Source organism: Aythya ferina (assembly GCF_964211825.1).
Source record: "Aythya ferina genome assembly, chromosome: 5".
Taxonomy (NCBI): domain Eukaryota; kingdom Metazoa; phylum Chordata; class Aves; order Anseriformes; family Anatidae; genus Aythya; species Aythya ferina.
The window spans coordinates 21205303-21233216 of NC_140301.1; the positions used below are offsets into that span (position 1 = coordinate 21205303).

General features: G+C 39.3%; 1 protein-coding gene across 8 annotated transcripts in view; it reads right to left on the reverse strand.

Moving 5' to 3' along the window:
* The window catches only part of AKAP6 (A-kinase anchoring protein 6), a 279284-nt gene extending 270056 nt beyond the window's left edge, over positions 1–9228 (reverse strand). For 2 of the 8 annotated variants that reach the window (XM_084521162.1, XM_084521166.1), the window contains exons 1-5: positions 8596–9075; positions 5990–6025; positions 4790–4894; positions 4402–4673; positions 568–779 (exon numbers count right to left, since the gene is read on the reverse strand). The gene's annotated coding sequence lies outside the window, so the exon portion shown is untranslated. Of the gene's footprint in view, positions 1–567; positions 780–4401; positions 4674–4789; positions 4895–5989; positions 6026–8595; positions 9076–9122 lie in introns of those variants that run through there. The other 6 variants (XM_084521165.1, XM_084521171.1, XM_084521164.1 and 3 more) reach the window with 6 other exon arrangements.
* Positions 9229–27914: the final 18686 nt, after the last annotated feature.

The following is a 27914-nucleotide window of genomic DNA, read 5'->3' on the forward strand; positions in this document are numbered from 1 at the left end:
TTTGCTTTTTTAAGTATACTAACAGAAATAGGATAGTAGTGAACCATGTTTTAAATCAATACTGTGCCAGTTGCCAGCACTGATACATGAAGTATTTTCTAGACTATTTTGCTAATGGAAGGCCACTGGAAATAAATATGTGATATTTGTGGTATCAAAAGATAGCAGGTTAAGAGGAGAGCTACACATACAATAAATACTTAAATAAAGAGACAGGGAAAAGAACAAGCTACCTTTATGGCATTAAAACTGAAAACAGCTATTCTTTCCATTTAAGCCTATCAGCCTGTAACAACTTCAATTGGATTGTGAAATTAAAATACATTCTCTTCAGACCTTCAGTGTAACATTGCAAATTCAAGGACAAGTCTAAATATTCAGACCGAGTGCGTTTTCTGTAGGCCTTTGTCTTAGCCTGTCTGCCTGAAAAATAATATTTAGGCATGCAGCATCTTTTCTCGGCATGATTTTCACAAGGCAAAACCCACACATTCTCATATTAGGAAAACCTCATAAAACAGGAAAAATAATGGTGCAATTAAGACCAGCGCAGCATTTTGCACTTACCGTGTCCTGTTCAAATCATCCTCTTTTGATGTTTACGGCACATCTGTAGGATGCAATACTAGGAGGTGCCTTGTATGACCTGCTGCATGATGCTGTGACATCAGTTCAGATGATGCAGCTCATTATGGGAAAGACTGCTGTTGCTATGGCAACCGGGATGTGAGACGAATCCTTACTGCATTTCCAGGGGAGCCCGAGACAATACGGAAGCCCTTTAAAGAAACAGACAAAATGCAAACAGGCTGTTAAAGTACTGTGCCACGGATCTGGGAGTCCATGTTCAAGTACACGCCTTTTATCAAGCAACGTTTTTGACAAATTATTCCAGCATGGTGACACCAAATCAAGATGTGCAAGCTACACGTGATTCTCATATTTAAAACTTAATACTGTATTATCAATTCAGGCACAAATTTTACAAGTCAAATTTCTTTATTTTAAATAAGGCTCTTAAATGATAAAGTCAGTAGTTTGATTTTAACACCAGAGCTGTACAGACGATTGCTATTTTACAGTATTTTAAGAAGCGTGCATCTTCCCCCTGCCCCACCCTGCTCCTACATCCAATCTGTCATCTTAAAAAAAAAGATCCCGTTGCCAAGGAAAAAAGCACCCCGTACTTCAAAGCGATCACATTTTGCACTGTTGGGTGAATGACAATGAGTTTAAAAAAAAAAAAAAAAAAAAGGCTTTTTATTCACAAGAGTGTGAAGAAGTTTCTAGCCAACCAAGTAAAAATCTCCTTATCATTTTTCTACTGGAGGGCGACCCACACTCCCATCTGCATGCTGAGTAGCTGGGCTTTCATCTGCCCATCAGGCAGACAGCCCATAGGAGACTGAAAGCTGTGGGCAAGCTGGGTGCCCAGCAAGGCTCTGCTGCATCCCCACCTGCCAGGCACAGTAGGGTAGCCACCACAGGGACAGAGACACCTTCTACCCTGCTCAGGGCCTGAGGTGGGAGGCTGAGCCCATTGGTCTCGCCTCCAGAGGCAGCAACCCACACTTGTCCCCCCTCTGTAGAGGTGCTAAGAGGAGGAAAGGCTGTGAGCATTAAGAATAGCTGTCTGGAAATTAAAATGCACGACCGAAGAAGAACCAGCACAGGTTTTGGCTACTCGCCAGTTCTACTTGGATGAGAAAAGTTTCTGGCAAAAACTCCTCTCCCAAGCCATGACAATCCCTTCTACATGGTCAGAAAAGTGCACAAAAGGCTGGACACCACGCACCCGATATGCTGAGGCCCAGAGCGACACAAGAGCCAAATCTGACCCAAGAAGCCTCAATGTCCTGAAAGTGGCTAATAAATACTGCTGGCACTGACTGAAGCACATAACATCATTAAACTTCGGTCTATAAACAAATTTCTTTTCAATCTTTGATTTCAGAGGAAACCATTTGAAGTAATTATATCCTCTTCCCTCTGACCCACTTTGAAAGAAAAGATAGCATTCAAATCTTTTGATTAATGGTTGAATTCAAAGCTTCTCCACAAAACAAGGAAATATCTCAACCTAAGTAGCACCAAATCTCTTCACCCTGTACGTTCCCATTTTTACACTCTTAACATTAATCCTATGCCAGTACAAACACAAGAAATAAAGCTCTCAATTCAACTCCATTACAAATTGCATCTACTAACCCATAATAAAGTTTTACTCACAAAAGAGTGATAGCTGATTTATTTCTAGATTGTTTTTAAGAGCTTTCTTAAGTCCCTTAGGCTATAACCCACAGTTTAGCAGAGGACAACACTACTGAAATATGATTTAGGCTAGATTGACATGAAAGTTAGGGGATGTCATTAAAACTTTATAAAGTTTACAGTTCACTGAATGTTATGCTGTCCAAATAAATGGCAGCTTCCTGAAACTCACATAAAGGAACCATTTCTCCTTCGCCGATTGCTTGTTGGCACAATTTTTATTACTTTTACTGCTATGGGAGCACCAAATGGGACCAGCGAGCTTTTGTTTATTCTTGAGAAAAATGACAAAAAATCAGGATCATCATTGCAGCAAGCCAGGAGTAATAATCCAGTTGGCATAGCAGCCATGGCTCTCGTGTGGCAAGGAGGAGGTCGGGCAGCAGCAGCAAGGGAATGTCAGAATCGCTCTACCCAGGCTTCTGCCACTGCAAACTGCCCAAGCCTGTGCATTCACAGATGCAAATGGTAATACAGAAATGGAGGCAAAATTATAGTGATTTTCCTGACTTTTGACTGTTTGGCATTCTTTACATGTCAGCCTGTTCTGCTGTGGGTTGTTTATTTTTTTTCCCCTCTCAAAAAACATCCACAGTGAGCCATGGCAGTGTCAGACTGTGCAATACAGTCATGCCAAGAAGGCCCCAAGCAGAGCACAAAGCAAGGATTTTCTGCATAGGTGCTATGAATAGTACTAGTATGACTTTATGTTAAGGACAGGAACCACTACATGCTAGAAAGGAATTTCTACCTTGCAAGTACCACATGTAAGGCCCACAAGCTTTGCAACCTCTTAGTTGCTTCATTTCCCATTTTGTAAGGGCTGAGAATCTAGAGGGAGAGAGCTGGGCCTAACAGCTCCAGCTGACTTTTTTTTTTTTTTTTTTGTAAAGGGAAAAAAGTGAAGACTATTTTAAAAAACATGTGCAGTTACTGACCCAACCTAGGATGGACATCTCTTAAGTCTAAGCTTTAAAATTGCTTTCCCTTCCTTCTTCAGGTTTGCTGAAACAGGAGATGGGGAGAACCCAACCCATCCAACCACCCCACAAACACCATCATCATTTGATGCATCACCACTAGGTTTTCAAGCCAAAAGCTGTGACTTTTTATAACAAAGTAGGAATATTTTGTTCTACTTTTCATTAATCACATTCTTCCTCTCCAGCACAAGCTTCAATGTTTTACTATCGTCTCCCCTGCAATCTTCTGATTTGAAGGGCAGAAGTTTTATTGATTTTGATCTGAAAAAGAAAAATTCCATCTACTACTGCCATTTTTTCCCCCTTACTATCAATTTATGAGGATAACAATGTGTAGCACAATCCACATAAGTTTTCAATAAGCAAGACTCCACCCTATAAGTAGTCAGTGCCTTAATTTGACAAAGTTCTGTTTCCTCTCAATAAGACCAGTAATAAACCAGGGCCAAACCCCACTACAATTTATTTTCCATTTAACTACATTCAAGAAAACGAATTAAGGGAAAACTCACAAACACAGCTAAACAAAGTGAAATGCCATTGCAGACCTTTTCTCTGCAAAAATCCAGATGTTTCCTTCTGGGGCTCCTACCCCCTACCCCCCCCAAACACCAGGAAATGGCCGCTTACCATTTACCCGCTACCCTACCCAGATAGCCAAGAGAAGCACATTGAAGTACCTAAGGAAATGAGAACTGCATATTCTTGAATTACATGCCAGACAAGCCAGAGGCAGGCTCTAAATTAAAATAAATAAATATATAAATAAATCAGAAAAAGCAAAACCATAATTACTGAATGCTGATGCACAACAGATCAGTAAATGTATAACAATACTCCAAGGAAGCCATCATTCTCATTCAGGAAGATTTTGCAATCCAGTTCAAGAGCTTATCTCCCAGATTCTATATGTGGTTTGCCTTAACACAAACAGCTATATATCACAGTTCCCACTCCACCAGACTACCAGAAGAGTAGAGGTCATATACATTGACAATAACTCTACCCCTCTCCTCCAAAGGAAAGACATATAAATTTAAGTCTTATTGAATCCGCTGAATTGACTCCATTAACTGAACATTACATTGCAAATATTAATGAGAGATGTGCAGCCTGCCTTAACTAAACTCAATAAGCACACACCTACCTAGCACTGTAGGTAAGGGATGCATTCTGCTCTGTCACAAGGCCATCCAGTTGTTTTTTGTTGCTCCATTCAGAGAGAGATGTGTGAGATCCACTGTTCTGCTGTGCCTGGCATTGAGCAGAACAAACAGCAGTGTTCCCACAACTACACAGCTGGCACGCACCAGCCAGGACCACAGACGTTTCTCCCAGGTTGGAGCTCTTCGTTCATACAGTCAGCATCCAGGGAAGTCCTTATTTACAAGATGCGTATTTCACACTGGTTACCATGGCCTAAAGGGGAATAGGGTCACTGGTTTTCTATCTGGGCATTGGGCTCCACAGAGGTAATGGGATTAAAAGGCTGAAGAGCCTGTTTGTTCTCTGTAAGTGGGGCCGCTTTGCATTACCTTTTTGAAGGTTAGTAGCTTTGAAGGTGACGGTGTTTCTGCTTCTTCTTTCTCAAGAACACGAACACATCCAGTACAAACACCTGGTACTCTATCCAGAAACAACTTCACAAATTAGGAAAAAAAAAGGAGTCAAGAGCATATAATAAACACAGACAATAGTAATGCTGCAAACCGGACAGTTTAATTCATCCCTTGTCTACATCCACATGGTAAAATAAAGATCTTTTCACTCCATCTTACACTATATTTAAGACTCAATGTATTGTGCCAGAAAGCAAGGCAGCACCCCCATTCCCAACACACAGAAAGAGTACAGCAGGGATGCAAGTAACTTCTGCCAGCCACTAATGAGCTGATGTTCTTCAGATGGAGAAACAAGTTCCAGGTGTTGTGGTCTAGCTCTGGACCAAGTACCACAGTGCTGAAACACCTCAGGGCATAGAATATTGTATATTAGTAATAGACTTCAGTGTGTTCTGTTTTCCTTTGGTCTCATGCCTTCAGCCACCCAAGAAGTATATTATTAACATGCCCTATGAGGTCTTCAGCTTATTAAAGTAACATTTATATGGAAAAATGAGTAAAAAGAGCTTGACAGTATTCTCTCAATGTTACTAAATACAACCTATCCGCAGTACAAAGACCAGTCACCTCTATTAAAACTTAAGCTTTCCCAAGTCAGTAAAGTTCAGAAGACTTCCAACTTGCATACCCTGTCATTTGCTATGATAGGCAGCACCAGAGGTCACAGTCATGCTTTCACCATTGCTACAGAAATAGCTGTTGATCAATATACCCCCTGCACATATATTCCCATGTCTCCTCTCCACTTATATAAGTCTGATCTGAAGTTAAGACCTGATCACTTCATATCTTGACTACTGCAAAATCCTCCACTCCAGACAGCATTCCCTTTCCATTTTCCCTTTTCCATTCAGGATATCAGCAATAAATTCATCCATCTCTGACTCATTTTACACTGAGCTTTAAAATTTGTAGTTTTTTCTTTTATTTGCACTTTAATCATTCTGGAAGACTTGGCACAGCTTTACCTTACTGCTCCTATAGAGTTGACTATGTTTTGCTCTGCCAATAACTTCATAACCTGTTCCCCCTAACTTCGCTTCCTTTCCCACACTCTCCTGCCAACAAGAAAATCACCAGTCGAAAAAAAAAAAAATCAGTAATGAATCTTACCCTTCACTGAACTTCCAACAACATTGTCTTCCACACCTACTGACAAGCAAGGAAGGGGAAAAAAAAAAAAAAAAAAAAAAGGCAAGCTGATCACCATCACTGACAGGCTTATATACTACACTTGGCCCACGTATTTTTAAAACATCGAGTTTTCCTCCCCACCCTCCATCCCTCCTCTCCCAATCAATCCAAGACACTCTTCTCCACTTGCTTCACACATTCATTATGTATTGCATTTTAGGAACAACAGGCTAATGGCATAAATGCAGTACACAGAGTGAAGAATCCACATGAAAAGCCGAATAAGCATTTTGGCTCCATGCTGCTGTATTTCAATTGTTATTTGTTTTTGAATAGGCTAGTGTGAACCTAGCTTATATGTGCTTATGCCAGCTGCTGGTTTTGCATGCTTACACCAAACTTCTAGCCTAATCTAAAGCCATCACTTTCTGTATATATACACAGAGAGGCTAAAACATAAAATTCCTTTTCAGAATCTGAAGTCAACAGTCATTTAACAACAAAAATTCCTCTCTTAACAGAGACAATGCTTTCAAAAACACCTATTTACAACAAGGCTAGTTAAAAACCTAGTTCAGTATTCAATGAATTATGATTCAGAATTTAAAAACAGTATGGTGGCAAAAAAAGAAGTTTGTTTACTAGTGTAATGAATACAGAGTTAAGGATAAAAAAAAGAAAACATCAGGGAAAATACAGCAAGAAATACTAGGTAATTCCTAGTGATTAAAGGTTGCTGCAAGGTACTAAACCCATACATAGCAGAAGCATTTAGCACAAGTAGAAAATCCCTCATTATACTTTGAAGAAGTTAGTGTTATATGTCAGTTTGATAGCCACAGAGACCAAGAACTTTAGAGAAAATGCAGAATAGGCCCAACAGCACATTACAAACCCCACTCAGCTTATTATCACCTCATAAGTAGTTTGTGCTGGAAGCACTTTTTTTTTTATTCTAGTAAAATTTAAAAAAAAAAAAAAAAAAAATCACATTCCAGTCATCATCCCTTCTGCTGAAGTAACCTAGATGCTGGGAGACAACAAATCTGTCAATTTCTGTGCAAGGATTGAAACCACTGTTTTCAATTAAAAAAAGCTGTAGCCACTTTCTTTTTCTCCACTTTGGCCACTGGTGTCAAACACCAACCAGCTGCATTCACTGACTGACTAACAGGATGCAAATAAGGTGCCTGTGTCTAGACTAGAGGTGTATAAACAGCTCTCAAGACACACTATTACTTTGGGAGTTCTGTGCAGAGATTTAGGAGCAGCATAGAAGCTGTGGAAGAAACCTCACCAAACTTAACAAATTACTTGCTCTGTATTATAAACAATAACTACTTATGCTTACAATCCAAAGACAAATACACTTAGTTATATTACTATTACAGCTAGAATTTCTTGTTACAGACTTGCTTATTCAGAACCCCTCCTATGTGGATGCATGTTTGTCTTGATATGTGTTATTTTGTATACTGAAAATAGTAATTATTCTGATTACTTTTAAATTAGATTTTATATTACAACACTCCTCACATCACAATAAGCATCAACCACCAATAACTAACAGATACCCTTCATCCGTCAGAGTTTGAATACTATTTATGTGACTGCCTCTCTACATGCAGGAGATGGCTGTGGTTATAGTCAGTCTACAAAAATGCTTTAGTCTTAATAAATAATAACCATCAAGTAACTAGAATGTTATCACCCTGACTTGCACATGCCATAGGCTTAATTCTCCAGCAAATTTGGGATAGCACTGCTCTGAAAACAAGGTCCCTAGGTTAAAATTGCCCGTTGGATCTAAGCCTGTCACTTGCTTACTACTTACATGAACTCTGGAAGTATTCTTAAGCACACATGCAAAAAAAAAAAAAATCCACTAATGATTGAAGATCTGCATATTTTCCCTAGCACCTACGCAATAAAGCACAGCAGACATTTAACAAGCAGTGCAATTCACCATAACATAAGCTTACAAATCATACTCTGCTTCCCTCTAGCCTATCCAATGAACAGGGCAGCTTTAAAATATACCCTCAAGATAGAGCCAAACACAAATAACTTTATTTTGAAATTGATTATTTCCATAGCACATCAAGTGCATGGAGCAAAGCATACGCAATGATATGGACAGCCAGGTTTGGCAGTAAGATCACAAGTAGTTTCTTTCAGCTTTAAAGAGATCTGGCATGCAGTCTTATCTGTCTGTAGGAGAGGATGGCAGACGCCATGCTTTAGCTACCTTCCTACTTTACTAGTAGTATAAATGAACATCAAATGAGGTGGTTTTTTTGACTCTGAGGATTAGTGAAATCGGTAATTACAACAGTAAGAGGGAACAGTTACTGGAAAAAGAGAGGAAGACTTCAGGTAGAGAATTCCTAAACAATTCCCACACGGCCCTCTGGTACCCCCCAAAATATACACTGTTGGTCATTTAAAGCTCTGACAGAGTAAGAAATAGCATTACATGGGAACAAAGAGATCTCCCTGCCTACTCATCAGGATTAGAAGCACAACTGTGAAAACAAGTACTTCCCCAACACAGCTTAACTCCCCTCATCACCTCCTTCTCTCACCTCCTTCCAGGAGCTGCAAGGAGTTTTTCTGCCACAGCAGCTACCTACAAACTATCAGCCTCGACTATGTCTCTGTGGAGCAGCTGCACCAGAAAAACTCTCTTCTGCTTTAACCTTCCCACCCCGCTTGTGCTGAAAAAAAACTTCAACAGGCTGATTTAGCTGCTACCATAAACCCTGACACAGAGACAAGCAACAAGGAGTACAGCACAGCTATTGCTGGAATTAGTTGATCCTTAAGGTCCCTCACAACCCAAACCAATCTCTGACTCTGTAACTCTACTGTCAGAGAAACACTAAGGAGGGTGCAAAACACATGACAGAGAAAAGCTCCAAAGTCAGAGAAGAAAAGGAGGTCAACCATGAAAGGAAAAGGTTAATTTCTGCCTCAAAAGCCCCAGAACAGGGCCTGCACCCAATCCAACTAGAGAAGAGGACAGAAACAAGCAAAATTATCAAGTTACCAAAACCCCAGTTTAAAACAAACAACCAAACACACAAACAAACAAACAAACAAAAAAACTGACCTGCTGTCCCACACATACCCTCTCCACCAGCTGCTGCTGAAATGACCGAGACCTGAGCCCATAAGGGGACAACTGATCCCACCTGTGGACCCTCCCTCCTTCTCCTCAGCTTTAACCCCAGCACTGGGGCTCTGGCCCTGGACAAACAGGTGCTCAGGGTGGGCCAGGGCAAATACGTGTTTGCTTTTTTTTTTTTTTTTCTTCTTTTTACCAGTATGGCAGCTCTATCAAGGCACCAAATCTAATCTTTGGCTCTATAGTACAACTGACGTAGATTTGCTGCTGGAGGGTGGCCTCAGCTATGTGTGCTGAATAAGTTTGGTGATCTACAGGCAATGCTCTGGCTGTATTTTACCTGAGCAGAAGCCCCTTCAAAGTGGTGAAGTTGTTGGGAGTTTAAGAAAAAAAGGTCAGAGCCATAACAAGGTACAGAGACTGCGTGGCTCTCTGATTTTTACAGGTGTTTTCTTTAAAGGGTTAAGGAATTAGGTGTGCTTACAGAACTATGTGAAACAACTTCATCAAATCTCAGCCGCAAAGCTGATGTAGCTGTCCTTTCGTATTGCCAACCAGCCAATGCATATATCCAAATCATACAAACTGAGGGAGCTGCCATGAGAACAGTAGGTACAACGTAGTTTTTATCCCTGTAGGGCCAGCGAAGCAAAACGTTGCCCTAAGGTGACAGGGCTGAGACCTAAAAATGTAAGTGCTGGCTCAGATGGGGACGCAGGGCCTGGGAGTGCTGACAGCCACACTCAATCCTGTAGCCTCGCTGCGGGACCCCATGACAACCAGATGTAGTCCAGCCTTCAGCAGAATCTCCTGCAATGCTGCTGTGGTAAATGTCAGGTCTGCAGCACCAGCTGCTTTGCCCCACAGCTCCACTCTCACCAGGAGGCAGGATCCTCTGGTGCAGGCATGGCCGTCGAGGCTGGGCCATGAGACCCTGTAGGGTCCCTGCAGTGTGCCTTCACTAGTCACAGACCTGGGAGCAGCTGGCTCTGCACCAGCCTTATTAGCTCTGTGGTGCATTAGAGAGACTGCATAGCCTCAAAATCTGGATCTCCCTGAAGACTGTAAAGCTGCATTCACACGGCACAGCATCTGATCTAATAAAGACCTGAGCTGACTCTGCAGTATTACTTCTTCCCCTCCCAGTCGTATAACAAAATCATCTCTCTCCCTATGGCACAGCCCATCTCCCCACCCCCCTCCTTTGCTTGCATCCTCCCCTAACAATTAACCTTTAACACTCAACCTCTATATACTCTGTTATCAAAATCTTTCAAAACCATAATTCACATATGTTGGTAGAACATTTCAGATGTTGCTGACCACAGTCTGTAGACTGCATCTTCACTTGATCTGACTGAGCTTCCACTGCCCTCAGTACTGCAAGGCTGATGTTGTCCCTTCACAGGCCTTCTAGGTGTCTGGCCCCTGCCCTACACTGGGAAGGAATGGGCATTTATGCTTGGATGGCAAATAAAAAAGGGATCTTATGGGTTCAAGACTGGATTCTACAGTTTTCCATATAAAATTCTTCAAATGCAGCTGAGCATTTGTTCATTTTTCACCAAAAAAGATAAATCTTAATCCTTCCTCCCAAGTCCCTTCTTAACTTTCCAGCAGCACAGTTCCACCTCTTCCCTCACACTAATGAAACTTGTCAGATAATTTCATCAGCCCATTTAACTCACTAGCTCAGCAGAAAATGTTCAAATTTCAGCTAGATTTATCTTCTGCTAAATTAGTAAAATAAATTGACTGAGTGTAAACAGTTGAGTCTGTGCCACTCCTACTTTTAGGAGAAGCAAACTAACAGATGGTCTCACCTCTCTCTCGAAACTGCATATTTCTCTAGCATATTTTTTGTGGGCATGAAGGGGAAGGGTTCATACCATGGTGACACAGAGTGCTAGATGCTGGAACCAGGGCTTGGGGAGAGAAGCCCGCCTGACACTGCCTTCCTTGCAGTTCTAGAACACCTGTATGTACTGATCGACAGATGTGCTTGTTCTGCCCCATCACCCATGTTGTTTATACTTCCAATTGATCAGCATCATCAGAATATATACTTCTCTGTCCTCTGTGTCCTTTTTTTTTTTTTTTTTTTTTTTTTCATATTTTGCTTGGATTAGGTTTATCATTCTTGTGGGTTTTGTGAAATACTTCTCTATCCCCCACAATCGTATAACAACAGATGTATCTGTTCAATTTAGACCATATTTTTGGCAAACTAGAGGATGCCATCTCATTCCCTGTATAAAATAGGTCAAGTTTACCTAGCACACTGTTTCTCCATCCTCTTTTATTCTCATTCAATAGCCATAGGCCTTATGCATTATATGAATTCAAAAGACAGAATGGTTATATTTCCTTGTGAACTTTTCTATGATACTTGTCACCAGAGTACCCATAAGCTTCACAAAACCAAGCTAATTCATGCTCACAAAACCCCTCTAATGGGAGAGGTTTTAAACTCTCTTTAAGGAAGATAAACAAAAGCACAAAAAGATTAAAAATAAAAGTCTGATGGATTTTTTGTGTCTGATCTAAGATTTGACTTTTTGAGAACACATGGCTTTCTATACCATGTTTTCTATTCAAAGCACAGCTGCTGTTGATTTCAGTTTCAGCTGTGAGCATTCAGCAAGCCATTCCCAGGGTGTCATGTCAGGCCCAAAGAAAACAAGGAAACAACTATTGATGTGACAAAGTTTAGTTTAAATAAATTGGCCAAAATCATACAGAAGCTCTGTGGCAGAGGCACAAGCAAGAACTCAATGGACTAAATTATGAGCTTTTTAAAAAACCTTCTTGTCTTCATTAGCTGAATGATTTCAAACACAGAGGAGCAAAGGGAGGCAGAAATCTTCTGTCCTTTATTGCTTTCACTCCTTTGTCAGGAATCCTTCCTGGGCACTGAATAAGACAGGCATTTGTGGTGGGGGGGGGATAACAGATGAGCATTATAATTACAGACTGCATTAGAAAGCACTCATACAATAGGTTCAGTTAAATATTTTTTTTTTTATTGTTACTTACCTTAGCCAACTCAGGCAGTCATGTGACTAACAGTGACCCCGAGAATGGTTTTGTTGTTGTTGTTGTTGGGTTTTTTTGTGTGTTTTTTTTTTTGTTGTTGTTGTTGTTTTTTTGTTTTCTAAATAGTACATGTAATTTTATGTGTTAAATCCTACGTGGGGTAGATTCATATCTCTGATTTAACTTAAAATAAAAGGCCTATATTATGTACAATAGAGGTAGCAAAATGACAGTTTAACTGAGGTACATGCATGGAATGCACAAGCCAAGGCTGAAGAGCAGACCCAGGTACTGTCTGGCCGTGAAGTAAGGCTCAATTCTAACGCTGTGAACAGGCAGATAACTGACTTACAATATAAGTGATTTTTCTTTGGTAATCTTTGGAGCATAAATACACAATAAATCAGAATACATTTTCATAGGACAAATATTAAGCAATAAACGTATAGAATTACTGGCTGCCAGCAGACAAAAAGAGCAATTAATCACTTTTCTAATGCAAGGTTAGCTAATACATAGCTGGGAATCTCAGAATCTCAGTGCATTGAGAGTTATAAAGCTGTGCAGAATTTGTGCTTCTACTTAAAGCTATCACTTATGAATGTATTTCTCAGATTAAAAAAAAAAAAAAAAAAAAAAAAAAAAGATAATTATCAGCTTTTGATTAAAACAAAATCTGAATTTTACATGCTTCCTGGAAATTTCTATCAAAAAAAAAAAAAAGTTTTAGTTTAATTTATTATTCTCTGTACAAATTATTCTTCTGGTTAAAAGCAATATTTATTTTATTATACCTAGACGTAAAAGAAAAGAACAATCAGTTATATATGTCAATTTCTACAATACAGGAATACTTGAAAATACAAAAAAAAAAAAAAAAAAAGGCTGTGAAAGCATTAAACGAGAACATGAAACAGAATCACAGAATCACAGAATTTTCTAGGTTGGAAGAGACCTCAAGGTCATCGAGTCCAACCTCCAACCTAACGCTAACAGCCCTCCACTAAACCATATCCCTAAGCTCTACATCTAAACGTCTTTTGAAGACTTCCAAGGATGGTGACTCCACCACTTCCCTGGGCAGCCTGTTCCAGTGCCTCACAACCCTTTCAGTGAAGAAGTTCTTCCTAACATCTAGCCTAAAACATGACAGCCCAGCCACAATGTCTGCACACCTGCCTCTTCACGATGAAAGTGATCTAAAAAAAGAAGGGGGGGAGACAGCAAGACAAGGCTGTGCTGCAGCATGGTCCCTTGCATGGCTGTTTCACCAGGAGCTGAGGGCAAGCACAATGAGCGACTGGCTCTCCAGCATGCTGTGGGCATGCCACTGGTGTCAGCAGCAAGGCATCGTACAAGTAATATAGCTTTATTTCTCCAAAGGACTGAGTTCACTTTAACGAAAAACAACAAATGCCTTTATCCTTCAGTCAGCAAAATATCTGCAGGCTTTAATCCCTGTCGAGTCTTTTTGCATTATGACTTTAAGATAAAGCGTTACTTACCTGTCCACAGGCACAGCTACAGATTTAATCCACTCAGACATTATTTTGTGACTCAGTTATTCCCAAGTTTTGGCATCTTGATAAATGCCATCTTGGCCTGGACAAAACTGTCTTTTTAATGACTGTCACATTGACTGTATGCCTTTTTGTATGCCTTTCTTTTCTCACAGGTCTAAGTGGTTAGCTTAAATTTCAGTTCCTTTCCTAAGCCATCCCCACCACACCACCACCTTTACTTATCCATTTCCATATAATCCTCAGGTGCAAAACTGTACAGCCATTAATAAATTCCATGACAGATTTCTTAATAACACTCATTTTTTACCAAAGCTCCTCATAAGCATCTGAAAAAACTTTATTTGCAATTAAAAAAAAAAAAAATCTTCTTAAACGTCTCTTTTATTTATTCTAGGTATTCTGCAGTTCATAATGCAGAGGTATCAAGGTACCACCAGCCCATCACACTGATCAGTAATAGAGCTGAGGGTGGACATTTTTTCATTAGACCAGCTCACAGAGCTGGAAAATTAAACATTAGTCCTTCTTCATAAACAGAAGCAAAGAGTTTTAAAGATATGTACAATCTGAGAATAAATGCTTTCAAAAATCAGAGTTCAATATCTGAGAGAAAATTGAGCTGGTAGTTGTGAAGTGAAAAAGGGTGCTGGAGAGAGAAGTAATACAGTGATTCTCTCCAATAGGCAAGAGAAAGATGGATAAATTATCATATATGGGACAAGAGGGAATAGCTGATGGCATGGAATGAAAATAAAACATAAAACTATGTAACTTTTGAGTTCATGTTTTGAGTAAAGTTTTAAACTCTACTTACAAGATTTATCTACAACAGACATTTTTAGGGCTCCCTGAGAGGACAGAGATGGAGGAATCACCTTAAGACATTTTTCTCCTGCTGAGAAATGAGTGTTCATCTCTTTTATTGATTGTCTCCTTTAATGATTGTGAGTTTATTCTGGAGCAATATGGCTATTTAAATTACCCTCCACTGTTTTCATGAGGGCATTTTGTACCAGGATGAAATGCATTTAATTCTGGGAAGTTCATGTGTATCATCAATAGGTTTTAATGTCTCTGCCTGGAAGACACTTAGGTGTCATTTGTGGGGAGGTATTTACTGCTTTTTGATCATTATATTATGCTCTGTAGTCTAAGATTGTTCTGCAGCATAGGTCACAATTATTTTGTTAATTTTGAGTGCAATGTTATTGAAATCTAGGCTGAACTAGTATGTGACAAGAGGAGCAGATTATCAGTGGGATTCTTCCTCTCAAGTTTAAGTTGGCATGTATTGAGTGTAGCAGCTGAATTTCTTAAAGAACACTTTTTTTTTTTTTTTTTTTTTTTTTCTGTCTGTATGGCAACTTCAAAACCAGTTTTTTTCACCCATGGCAAGAACTCTGTGGCAGCATAACCACTGAACAAGTAAGCAACAGTAACACTTCTTTGTGATGATGGTTCATTTATTAGTCATGTCTCTCTAAACCAGTTACAGTAAGCTATTTAATGCTAGATAGTGATATCCCCTCCCCCATTTTATGTAATTTAATATACATAATGGAGTTCTGGAATGTCTTGTATTTGAAACATAGGGGTATTGCTACCTAAAAATCAAGAACATCATATGGGGTGTTTTGTTTTGTTTTTTACAAAAGACTGGGGAGAAGCCCAGAAGCATGTACACTTGGACAACATGTCCAGTATAGATAAGGATATAGAAATTATCTCTCAGACACCATGACAGAATGCCATGAAGTCTTATCATAGATAAGGATAATCAGGATAACATAGGAGGAACTTGGTGGTACACACAGTCAGTGGAACACCATGAAGCCTGCAAACTCAGCAGTAATGGTGGGAAAACAGCACACAAAGCTACAGAAAGCCTAGAACTGAGTTAGTCACAAGCTGACTACATCAATGAGTAACAGAATTCTACTGAGATAAAATCTTAGGGCTAAATGAGAAAAAAAAATATAGAAAAATGAGTTTATATTACAGCTGGGTACTAGGAGGCCTCTTGCAGGTACAAAGCACTGTAAATGGTCATTTTATTTCTCAAAATGGTGACACTGGAAGAGATCAGAGAATCTCTGAAAGGCAAACTGAAAGACACTTCAATATATCCTCATGTAAAAATGGATATAATAGTGCAACAGAGATTTTTAGGCACAATTAATGATGCTTCATGGAGAACCTGGCTAGAGAGCCCCTCAGAAGAGTCACTTGGCTACACTGTGAGTAGCACATAGGACCTGTTTCAAAAAGTCATGATCAAAAGCTGTTCTGTAACAGCAACTGTAATGCTATAATGTACAAAAACACAATGTCCTTGCCAGAGGAATGGGAGAAGGGAAAAAAAAAAAAAAAAAAAAAAAACGTGTCATAGATAGATCAACTTCAGAAAGTTACTACATAGATAGCTTCTTGAAAAGAATCTAAATAAGACATCTAAGAGTTAAATCTTCGTAAGCAAGTTGGAGACAACTTAAAGACACTTCTTTATAGGCACAGAAAAAAAACACATTGTCTTTCAAAAAAGGCTATGGAAGGGCAAAATGCCACTAAAGAGCAGGGTAAAGAAATTTTTAGTAGCAGGAAAGCATCAATGAAAAATCAAAAGCTACATCCAAACGAGGAATGTAAAAAAGACTATACAACAAAAATATTGAGGAGAAAAGTTTGCACAAGCTCAAAACCAAAATGTATTGTTATTCTTTTCTTCAACATAGCAGGAACAGAAAGCTAGTGAAGTGCCCTGTGAACCTAGTACATGACCTGGGTATGCAAGACGTATTGAGAAGCTAAGACCATAGTTAAAAGCTAAATCTATTTTTCACTTCTTTGGTCACTATGGAAAAGACACCAAAACTCTTTGCAGGGAAGTCACCAGATGTGTCTCAAACTGAAACATTGAGAAATTATTGTGGAACAAATAGGTAAAAGTTACAAAATCCCTACATATGAGACAGGATATTTTAAAAATGTCAATCATACTAGTGCAACTGGGAATGAAAGTGGGAAGAAAAATGATTGACTGTCATCCACCTTTTCCTAAATGCTAACTGCTTACTGGCTTTCATAAGAATGCAGGAGTATTTGATTTCTCAGATATTTAATGATATATATATTTTTTAAGAGTCTGCATTTCAGAGGGCACTATTTCAAATCTCTAGTAGAATCTGTAATATAACATGAGACTGCCAAAATTTTGCCTTTTCTTCTCCCATAGCTTCTACATCCTGAAGGTGTATGCAGCCACAGAGAAGATGGTGAAGGGACAAAGATTATATGTGTTTTCCTACCTGAAAACAGTTATTTGTTTGTTTTTAGCAGTAAGCTTTAAAATATTTTCAATAATAATGCAAAGAGCTAACCAGGATCAATAACACAGCATAATTAAATAAACAACCCTCTCATAAGCTAGACTTTCCTATAAAACTTTAAAGTTTCTCTGAAGCATAGATACAGGGTTATGTATTTCTTGCATAGTGCATGAGAGACATTTTTTTGTAAACTGAAAAGAGATACGAATTCATAGATTCCATATCCTAGGGCAATTTGTAAAAATACTAAGGTTTCTACCTTTCGAAAATGTATATTCCAGACGTATTTTTCTAAGATGTAGAAATACCTGAACATTATCCACAGGGCCTTTTGGAAACTCAAAAACAGAACAGAGAATTATCCCAAGAATCCTCCAATAAATTTTATGCCAGAATTTTGAGAGAGAGATCCCAGAAATGCCTTTGGGCACATCACCAATATTATTTCCAGGCTAATTAAAGTTGTATGCTCTCTTCCAATGGGATGACTGATGTGGCAGGTTTAACCAGGTCTTGCCAGGAAAATAAAAATATGTGCCTATTTCAATGAATCATCTCCTTTTGGCAATATGCACAGTAAATTGTACTTAGTCACCATCCAAATTTTCACAAAAGCAACAGGTATGCATAAGACCATGTAAGTTTTGAACCTCCAAATTGTTGTCTTATACAGTGTGAATTTCCACTCCATCCATCTTTTCCTTGGCAACTCTTTCTCTGAAATTATTAACACTAGTATTCCTCTCTCTTTTTGCCTCCTTTGCCTTCTTTTCTGAAGTGACCAAAATGTCAAAAATTCCATAATATTAGGTGTGTTGACAAATCTTAGTGCAAGGCAAGAACAGGCATGCATATTACACTGGCAGAAGATGCAACTCCACTGTGAAAGATGAGAACTGAATCCTTCTCTTCTACTGGGTCGTGGCCCCTTGAGGTTTTATAGCTCATGGCTGTAGAGGAGAGGTGAATCACAGAAATTTTGGTTGGAAGGAACCTCTGGAAGTCTTTGTTTCAACCTGTGGCTTGAATAATGTTGGGCTGTTGCCAACAAAAGATCAGGGCAGCCGCAGCTTTGTCTAGCCATGTCATGAAAACCTCCAGGGGTGGAGCTTCCACAGCCTCTGCGTTAACTGGCTCCTGTGCTACTCTACCCTCCTCATGAAGATGTTGAAGGTTTATTTTGGGGTTTTGGTGGTGTTTGTTGTTGTTGGTTTTGTTTTTGTCTGGATGGGAGTGGAAAGTAGGAAAATGACAAGATATCATAAAAATATATGTGCACTAAATATGCCGCATATGCTAATGGCAACATCACAGTCTCTCTCTGACTTCAGGGGAGCTAAAAAATAGCAGTGGGAACTTACAACAGGCAAGAGTGTATGAATTACCAGCGCCACAATGGAATAGTGAAAAGCAACTTGGTAGCTAATAGAGGGAGGAAGGATTGAAATTTCCTTTCTACTGTTCTTGTAAAGCTGTCTGTGTAAAAGCGGAACAAGTTTGTGTCTAAATTCACTATAATTTCAAATATTTTTCCTCTTCTCCTCTTTTCTTTTTTAGATTTGAAACCAATCTGACAAGCAAGTCTCCCCAGACGCTGCTCCCTGAGCCTGGGACACCAGACGCATCAGCCTGAATCATGCTGCCTCCAGCCCTCTGAGTATTTCCTGCTTCTGAGAGAGAGCAGCTACGTTCTGACAGCTTCAATGGGAGGTGTCAGCCTGTTTCCAGAGCTTTCAAAAGACATTCTGTCATTCCATGAATGATATCATTGTGTGGAACCTCTGAGATAATGAGACTATGATCATCATCCCACAACACCGTTTGGCTCAAAGACAGGGAAACATATGGACATTCCCTCCACACAGATTTTGCAGGGGAACATAGGGAAAATCCTACTGTCTGCAAAAGACATTTCTTAGCTTCATTTGCAACAGCCTGAATGCTATTAACAGTGGACAAGATGGAACTGGTTGGCAACAGATTGCACATCTCAACACAGAGTTTCGCTCTGTTTAAGCTTTTGCATAGAAGCGTGAAGGAGGTGAAGTCACCACAGGATGTGAAACACGCTAACACTTACTAAGGGCATTACACTGAAATAGTTGCAATGAAACCATCTCACATTCATTGAAAGGCTAATTTTTCCCCTTCTTGCCATATTGAATGAGACTATCAGATCACTTGAGTCTGGGTTTTAGCCTATTCAGATAAAATGACTCACCTATAGACTACCACTCTACAGCAGATCATGATAATTATTTGGATGAAATTGGTCTGCAACAAAACAAATAAACTCCCAAGTCCTACAGTGAAGATAAACTGGGCCATTTAGAATCCTACATGTCATGGATAATTCTTTATTCTTGAACTTTTAATTTGCAAAATAGCAGTTAGGACCTAGCAGAAATTCTGCCAAATTCTGACACTGAGCTTCAACCACCACTTTGTCTCACTTTTCAGAATACCTCTTCTGAGTTGTTCTGTGAAACAGGTTTTATTTTTACACACTTATCAAAAGGTTTTATTCAGTAGCTACTACTTCATTTGGTTCAGCCACTGCCTTTCAGACCCAATCACAGCTCTTCATAGAAACTACACAGGGAAAACAATAAAACCCAAACCTCACTGTTTTCTTTCAAGGAGGGATGTCTCGCCCTCTGAAGAAAAGAAGTGAAGGTAATACAAAAGACTAAAACATTTTATACTTTACCACAGGATTGCTCTACATATGGTATATATTAAAATTCTCAGAGTTTGCATATCATATGTCATAAGAGAGCAATAAATTTCCTTAATTGGCTGAAGTGTGAATTTTGAGAGAATGGAATTTTTTTTGGTAGGTGTTTAAATGTAATATAGAATTTATTTTTCATGTTAAAAGGCCACATGCTCTGAGGCAAATTCCTTAAATGAAGAGATAATAATGTAAAACCTTTTTAGCATCCAGCATTTCTAGTCTGAGCAGGGAGAGTTCAGCAGGTTTTTAAATAAAGTATTTTGAATTGTATATGTGAAAATGTGTGGAGAAATCATTTCCCTACTACTTGCATTGCTCATTCAACAGGGAAATATTTTTAATGTATATGAAACACAGGCTGTAGCCCACCTAGCTGCCTACACTAACATGATGGAAAGCCAGCAAATACAACCTCTGTGATACTGCATTGCAGCACTTTATTTAACTCCCCTAATCAAAATATTCTGCTCAGGGTTTTAGATGCACTTGGATCTCTGAAGGATCTGGACACATTCCAGTGTAAACTTTTTTTTTTCTTTTATAGCAACATAACAGGAAGGAGTAAACAGACAAAACAGAGAATAACTTTCCTGCTGTGAATTTGCAAAGTATTTCTTAAGTATTAGGCCCCATCCTGCACAGTATGTAATTAAGAGTCAACTCTGTTGATACATCAGATGTCTAGTTCCCAATGATATTCTGTTTATTTACACAGGCAAAACACATTTTTTTCCCCTGGTGGCATAGGCACTGAAGGCCTGTGGAGGTACACAGTATACCTCCATAGCAGCCTTCCTTCTTTGTAAAATTATCTCAGCCTGAAGCAGCTGAATTTTGAGTGTAGTTTTAAGGAGTGAAAAACAGATATTTTTCTTTCTTAAGCACAGATATCTGTCTTGATAACATCATCTATGCAGAACTACCCTGAGCCTCAGCTCTTGTATTTATACCTCAAGGGAAGGAGAGATTTCAGAGCTGATAAAAGTTGTTACAGGCTAGAGAGCCATAACATAAGCTAGACCCTCCAGGGAGTGGGAATTGCCTTCTTCTCAGTTATAAGACCTTTTGTGTCTGCTTCCCTCGTACAGCCCCCTTCAAAGCTCCTTGCAATTAACTTACCAGGGTTCAGCTAACAGAATGAAATAGCATCCAGGTACTTACCACAGAACTAATCCTCAACAGAGCAGTGGAATAGATAAGGATGATAATTAACAGTCACAGCAATTAAAGCAATTTCATGTTGTGATATTCATTCTCAGCGGAAAGGAAAAATCGCATACATTTCTCCTGACTGACTGCCAAGATAGCTAACATGACTGAAAGATTTAATACAGAAACTTGGAACACAGAAAATCTGCCTACTCTGTTCTCTAAAGACAAAAACTGAGTGACATAGTCATCTAATCTGTGTTTTTTTTCTGCTTTACTGCTTTGGCCTATATTGAGTTGAAAATATAAGACACAGCATGCAATTTTATTTTTATTTTCCAATATGATTATGTTCACAACTTGTATTTAACTACATGTTAAAACACAGGCAAAAGCTTGAGACTGTGTTCTTTGCTACATCTGGCAGTGAAATGTAAGAAGAAAGCCAAGTGAACTGAAAGAAAAACTGCCAAACTGAAAATGCTTTCCCCATAAACATTCCACAAAGTGTTGGTCACTTGCTACAGTTCTTGGAGGAAATCCCAGTAGATTTCTGTCACCCAGAGCTGTGAGAAGTCAGGGCACAGTGGAACTGGGAAAGGCATCTTTATGGGGATTGGAATTACACAGCTAATCGAAAATGGGATACAGATACTCTTACCACCAATATCTGTGCTGTATCTTTTGTTCTTATCAGGCAAAAAAGACAACAAATCAAAGAAAGATAAACTAATGCACAAGTTCTTTCTCTGAAGACCTACAGTGGGAAAGAAAGCCAAGCTAGCAAAGAAATCTTTCCTGTTTTTTTTTTTTGTTTTTGTTTTTTGTTTTTTTTTTTTTTTTCTCTAAAGAGCATAATGCTGTCATTTAAAATTGTAAATTGTGTGTTTAAACTTAAAATAATTCAGAAACTCTAATAATTGATAATATAAATATACAATAATATAAATTCAATTAAAAAGAAATGTTCCACACTGTAATCCATAGATGCATTCATACTGAAGAATATAAATGTTTTGTAGAATTTGACTGAAATAAAAGACATCTGACTTTATTTGAGGACTTTAACGCACACTGTCTGCATGATCTTATACTTCAGAAAGTCATATATATTCTCATGCATACGAAGAATCTTACTCATGTCAATAGCCTCTTCTTTTAATATGCTTTTAAATGGGTTAAATCAGTCACAGATCTATGAATCTGCAGCATCAGTCATTCATTCCATACAACTCATCTCATTAGGTATATAACAGGTTAATGACACTTTTTGCCTTACATCCCCATTTCCCCACTCTTTATTTTGTTTAGAACAGCATATGACTGTTTCACATGTCCTAATGCATACCTAGCACAAAATGAACCCAAATTTGTTTAGCATGTGTTATTCTAATAGTAACACACACAACAAATATTCATAGTTTTCAGGAAAAGTTTCTGTTTGAATAATCTGTCTTCATAAAACACTCTAAATCAGAGGGGCTTTTTCTTTCCATTCCTTGTTCAAAGTGTTTGCATAATCAGCAAACATACAAAATGGAAGTGGGAGTGGACAAAATTGTCCTTTTCCACTTCCTTGAAGCTCCAACACGTAGAAGAGGAAAACCTGGATTCTCTTCTGTACACAGCAGAGAAGGAAGAAGGAATATGCAAGAGACACTCCTCACCTGACTATCAAATGCCAGCATTCTTTAAGTAGGATTTCATCTACTGGCTTGGTGAAGATCTGTAATACACAGAGCTATGTACAGTATATAGCAAAGAATTTAAAGGTTTTGCATATGAGCAATAGGGAGCTTAAACATATTTCTGTAATGTCAGGAATGAAATAAATTATGCTTCCAGATGAAATTCATGTTAACCTGGTCACCCTTGGCAGAAATTTCCCTGTTTGGCAAATGTATAATTTCAGCACCTACATTCAGGCTGGATGCTAGGGGCTCAGCCAGGAACAGAGAACAGAAACAAATACCATTCAGTACTCACCAGCGTTCATCATGGCCAATGAATAGAGAGGCTGGTGCATCTCTTAACTGCATGTACTATGATTGACTTAGAGATCAGACAAGGTAACCTTTTTAAAATAAACTATAGAATCACAGACTGGTTTGGGTTGGAAGGAACCTTAAAGACAATCTAATTGCAATCCCCCCTGCCCTGGGCAGGGACACCTCCCACCAGACCATGTTGCTCAAAGCCCCTTCCAGCCTGGCCTTGAACACTGTCAGGGATGGGGCATCCACAGCTTCTCTAGGCAGCCTGTTCTAGTGCCTCACGACCCTCTGAGTAAAGAATTTCTTTCTTGTATCTAATCTAGATCTACCCTCTTTTAGTTTAAACCCATTCACCCCGTGCTATCACTACAGCCCGTAACAAAGAGTCCCTCCTCAGCTTTCCTGTAGGCCCCCTTTAGGTACTGGAAGGTGTGGAAGTCTCCCCAGAGTCTTCTCTTTAGGCTGAACAACCCCAAGTCCCTCAGCCTAAGTATGAAGTTAGAGGTCCAAGAGAGGACAATTGCATCAAAACATATTGCTCAAAATGGGTGAGTCATGGAGACAGAGAGCGCAGGGGGATTGGTGTAATGAAGGTAGGGATAGGGTGTGAAAGACAAACAAACAAACAAACAAACTAGGCAATACATGTGGTAATAGTTTAGTACAGGTGCAAGTGTTTTAGCTGTTAGTGATGTGGGCTGATGTCAGCACTTTTTTTTAAAAAAAAGCATTTTCACTCTGCTACAGGCAGTTCCTAGATGCATTTATGAAAGACATGAATTTTAATAACTGTCTTCTTTTCAGTTTCATCTCAACAGTTTAGTGATCCTTCTCCACAAGGTGGCAGAAAGACCACACAGTTGACCAATAATGGTTCTAACCAACCTCTGTCTTGTCACAGAATTACCACATTAAAAGTCCTACCACCCAAGCAAAATAAATCCTGAAACAATTAATTCTGTGCTAATTGGAACAGTGCAATTTATCCATATGATATAACAAAGGTTTAAGGAAGAAGATCACAAACAGGAGATTAAACTGCTTAGTCATCATGACCTACTCAAGCATTGTTATGCAAATGAAGGCTTGGCACATATGCTGTCCAGTAATTCCTCGGCTATCTGAACGGAAATGGATATGAAAGCAATTTGGATAAGAAAGAAGATCATATTTTAATATAAACAAAACCAGCCTGGAGGGCAATAACCTCACGTTGGATGAGTTATCAGATACTAACACTTCAGAAAAAGAAGCTCAATATAAAGTGGCTTTTATAAACTGTTTCAGCATGGGTAATGAGAGCACAGGGCATGTGAGGGAAGGCCCTTGGCCCCAGGCTGCAAAGAGCCATGCTCTGACCATGCAGCAGGGCAGCACCCATGGGTTTGTCAGAGAAGAGCAAAGTGCTGGTCATCAGCTCTTGGGGAGAAGGACATGGATTCAGGTTTAAACATGAGGTTTGGGATCAAGGTTCTGTGCAGCCTGGAGCAATTTGTGAGCTCGCCTCCATGCCCAGAAGGCAGAGGTGTCCTCCTGCACCACAAAGGGATGAGGCCTGGGGCTAAGCCCAAAGCCCTGCTGCCTGGCTCACTCACCACAGGCTCCTTCTTTACACACGGGTTTTAAGTCACTTCTCTGAACTAGAGGTTACATTTGTGTTCCTCTCCTACATTTGCCTAAACCGGCTATAACTGACTGTAGCAGATTGAGAAGGGAAGCAACTCTTGCCCAAGACCATGTTTTTGATAGCCCTCCCCATTTTATCTCTCTCAGTGTCAATCTGTCTCCCCACTACCACCACCTTTTTTTTTTTTTTTTCAGCAGACAAAGGAGACGTTTTGCATTTACATAAGAATCCCTCTCTGCTTTTGTACTGATCCTCCCAGGTTCATCTGCACCTTCAATCAATAAACAGCAATTTCCCCTTTGAGGATCAGCAGTAGGAGTAATCCTCACACCGTGCAGAAAGGCCTCCAGCCCTGCTACACTGTATGAGTAGCTGGCCTTTTAAGAGGCTTAAAAAAAACAACGTATGAAATATCTTTTAGTGGAACCGATTGTTGTAGTTATTTCAGAAAAAAAGTTAGAACTAAAAGATAACTGGAAGTCAGGGCAAAAGCCAGTTAAAACAGAAGTGTTAAAGCTGTGGTGCCAAGTACACAGCGCAGTAATGGCAGTAAACACAGTCATGTGCTGAGGAGGCCTAATATGACCTTGTCTCAATGACAAATATCCTCTTCAACTTGTGAAAATGTCCATGTTTTTGTTGAAAAAGGATTCCCAAGTCTGTGAAGCCAGAAAATCAAATTATGAAGGCATTTAAAAATCAGCTTAAAGTGATTAAAATTTTTGTGAAGTGTAAAAAATGGGATTTTTAAATCACTTTTGCTTGTCAGGAAGAAAGTACATTATCTGACTGAATGTGTTGCCCACATGCACACAGAACAGCTACAAGAAGCTGGGCTGTGCTGTTTGACAGCTTCAGTGTCCACCATAGTGAGAGCAGCCTCACCAGCATCATCTCTGCCTCCTGTTCTGGCCCTGTAGATTGGGTAAATATATTTGCAAGAAGCTGGCCTTTTTTGTGCAAGCCCATCAAGCTTTCAGAGGCATCCCAATTTCATCTCCATCCTGTTTATGCAGTGTCAGCAAGCTGACCTGTGAAGTGGGATTTTTGTGCCTTTCTCCCACTTCTGCAGTCAGGCAAGCCAAATCTAAGCTAAAAAAATAATTCAGCTGAAACACATTAGTACATTTGGGATATCACAAGCAAACTTTTAAAAGTAGCCTTTACTGGATTTTGGTTTTTCAGTTTAAAGCAGACAGTGTTTCCAAGGTAATTTAGTGGAGTTTAAGAATAGCTTCTGTTTATAGCAATGGGACTATGCTTCTACAGAGATATTGCCCTACATCTGAGAAAAGCCAGGGCAATTAACAGCACTCTTGTCACAGAAAAAGAAAATGCATTTTAAGTGCTTCCATTTCATGTATGAAAAAAATGAATCTTATTCATGACCTAAGCTGGGAAAAAAAAAAAAAAAAAAAAAAAAAAAGAAAGAAAAAGAAAAAAAGTGATTCTGCTGCTGAAATTCAGGAAAAGGATTTGTCACCCTGACGGTTCACAGGTTCTTCATATGGCCTCAGGTGAGTCATGTCTCTGTGCCTTAGCTCCAACCTGGGAAACAGCAGTGGCAGTGTATCAAATCTGTTTCATCTGTGCCTTTCACATCTACCTAAATTGTCTTATCTTTAGGACAGGAACAAATTCTGAGGCCTTGTTTTTTTCTTAATGGAAGATGGCTAATAAGGCATACATTAATAAAATGCTTGCCCATGCTCACACTAAACTATTTGCTACACCACAAAGGAGAGAGGAAATAAAAGCAAGTAGGCCTCACACAGAGGCAGTTTAATGGGGGGAATTTCTGTCATTCTACTTTTTCTCTGATCCTCAAGAAATTTTGTACAATAACTAAGAGGGAGGCATTTCAGAGTAGGCCCAATGTCCCTTGTCCATGAAGATACCATCTCTAGAACTTGCTGGGTCTACTCAGAAGTATACCCAAGCAGGATGAGTATTGATTCCCCTTGTCTATCTTGCAAATTCTCCCCTTGATAAGCAACCCCATGCGGTACCAGATGGATGCTTGTTCCAGCTGACAGCTTTTAGGCTTTTGCACTGCCAGAACACGGGGCATGCAGGAATGAAGGAAAGGAAACAATATATTTGCTTAAGTCCTTTCGCAGAGATGTTGCATAGTCTTCTAAAGCTGCCTGGTTTTGGTGCTGAATACTTGAGTTCCTCAGTAAGAACAGCTTGTTCCCTCCCCCAGACAAATGAGCTGGAGGGAACCCTGCAAATAGTTCCCAGCTTCCGACAAGGTTTTCACTATACAGGGGATAATCTACTTTGCAAAGCTTTGTAATAGTTAATGGGCATCAGGGTGGTGCAGAGAAAATTATGACTAAATGGGCTTCAGTAAAATGAAGGTAAGTTGCTGGAGCAGTACACAAAAGGAAGGCACTTTGCTGCCAAGCTAAAATGCCTCAGATCTGACACAGGCATTACTGATTACGTACACACCCCCATAACCACCTTGTCCACTCTTTGCAGAAGTGAGCATAGCTTTATGCACTCCATATCTCCTACTTAGCAGCTATCACGTAGTGTCATACCCAGATAAATTGTACACAATCCTAAAAGCAATGCAGTCAGGAACCTCATTTGCAGGTATTTTTTTCTGTGGCATCTTCACAGATGATTTATCCCAAATTAACCTGTTTAACTAAGTGTAACAGGGACAGCATGGCTACATCTTTCTTATTCTCATAAATATTTTCTGAAGTGAAATCAAGTTTGTAGTTCTTCTTAAAAAAAAAAAAAAAAAAAAAAAAAAAAAAAAAGTCCCAACCCCATCGTAAACTGTGACAAAACTTACCAATTTTCTAAAAATATGAAAGCATTCATAACGTTGCCTATTCATTTGCTAGGAATAATGGAAGAAAAGAAGAATAAATTAATGCAACCAGGAACTTAGCAAATTCTATAAAATCACACAGACAGGAAGAAAATTTGCTCAGTGTCAAATCTTTAGCTCAGTTAAGCTCTAATTGCACTGTAGTTTAAGATGGAAATGACTTACAGAGCTCATCAAATTTATGTCACTGCAAGGGCTGTCACGGAAGATGTATCAGATAGTAAGCGGAGGATACATTTGTTCTTAGCAAAAAGGCCAAGAAAAAAATCTATCTTCTTCCTACATCCATCAGCTGAGGCAAGAACACATAACTGGTTTAGAAGATAAGGCAATAACTAATTCAGTCATGTGGAAAGAGCTGCCATGAAATCCCTCCCACCACCCACAACATTTTTCCACCCACATTGTTTGTGCTGCAGCACAATCCCTACCTAAACTTTAAGAAACTGAAATTCATCTCTTGGCAATCCTAAATGCTTTGTTATTTCAACCCACGATTCTTTGCTTCGTTGGCGGCATAATATGTTAACTACA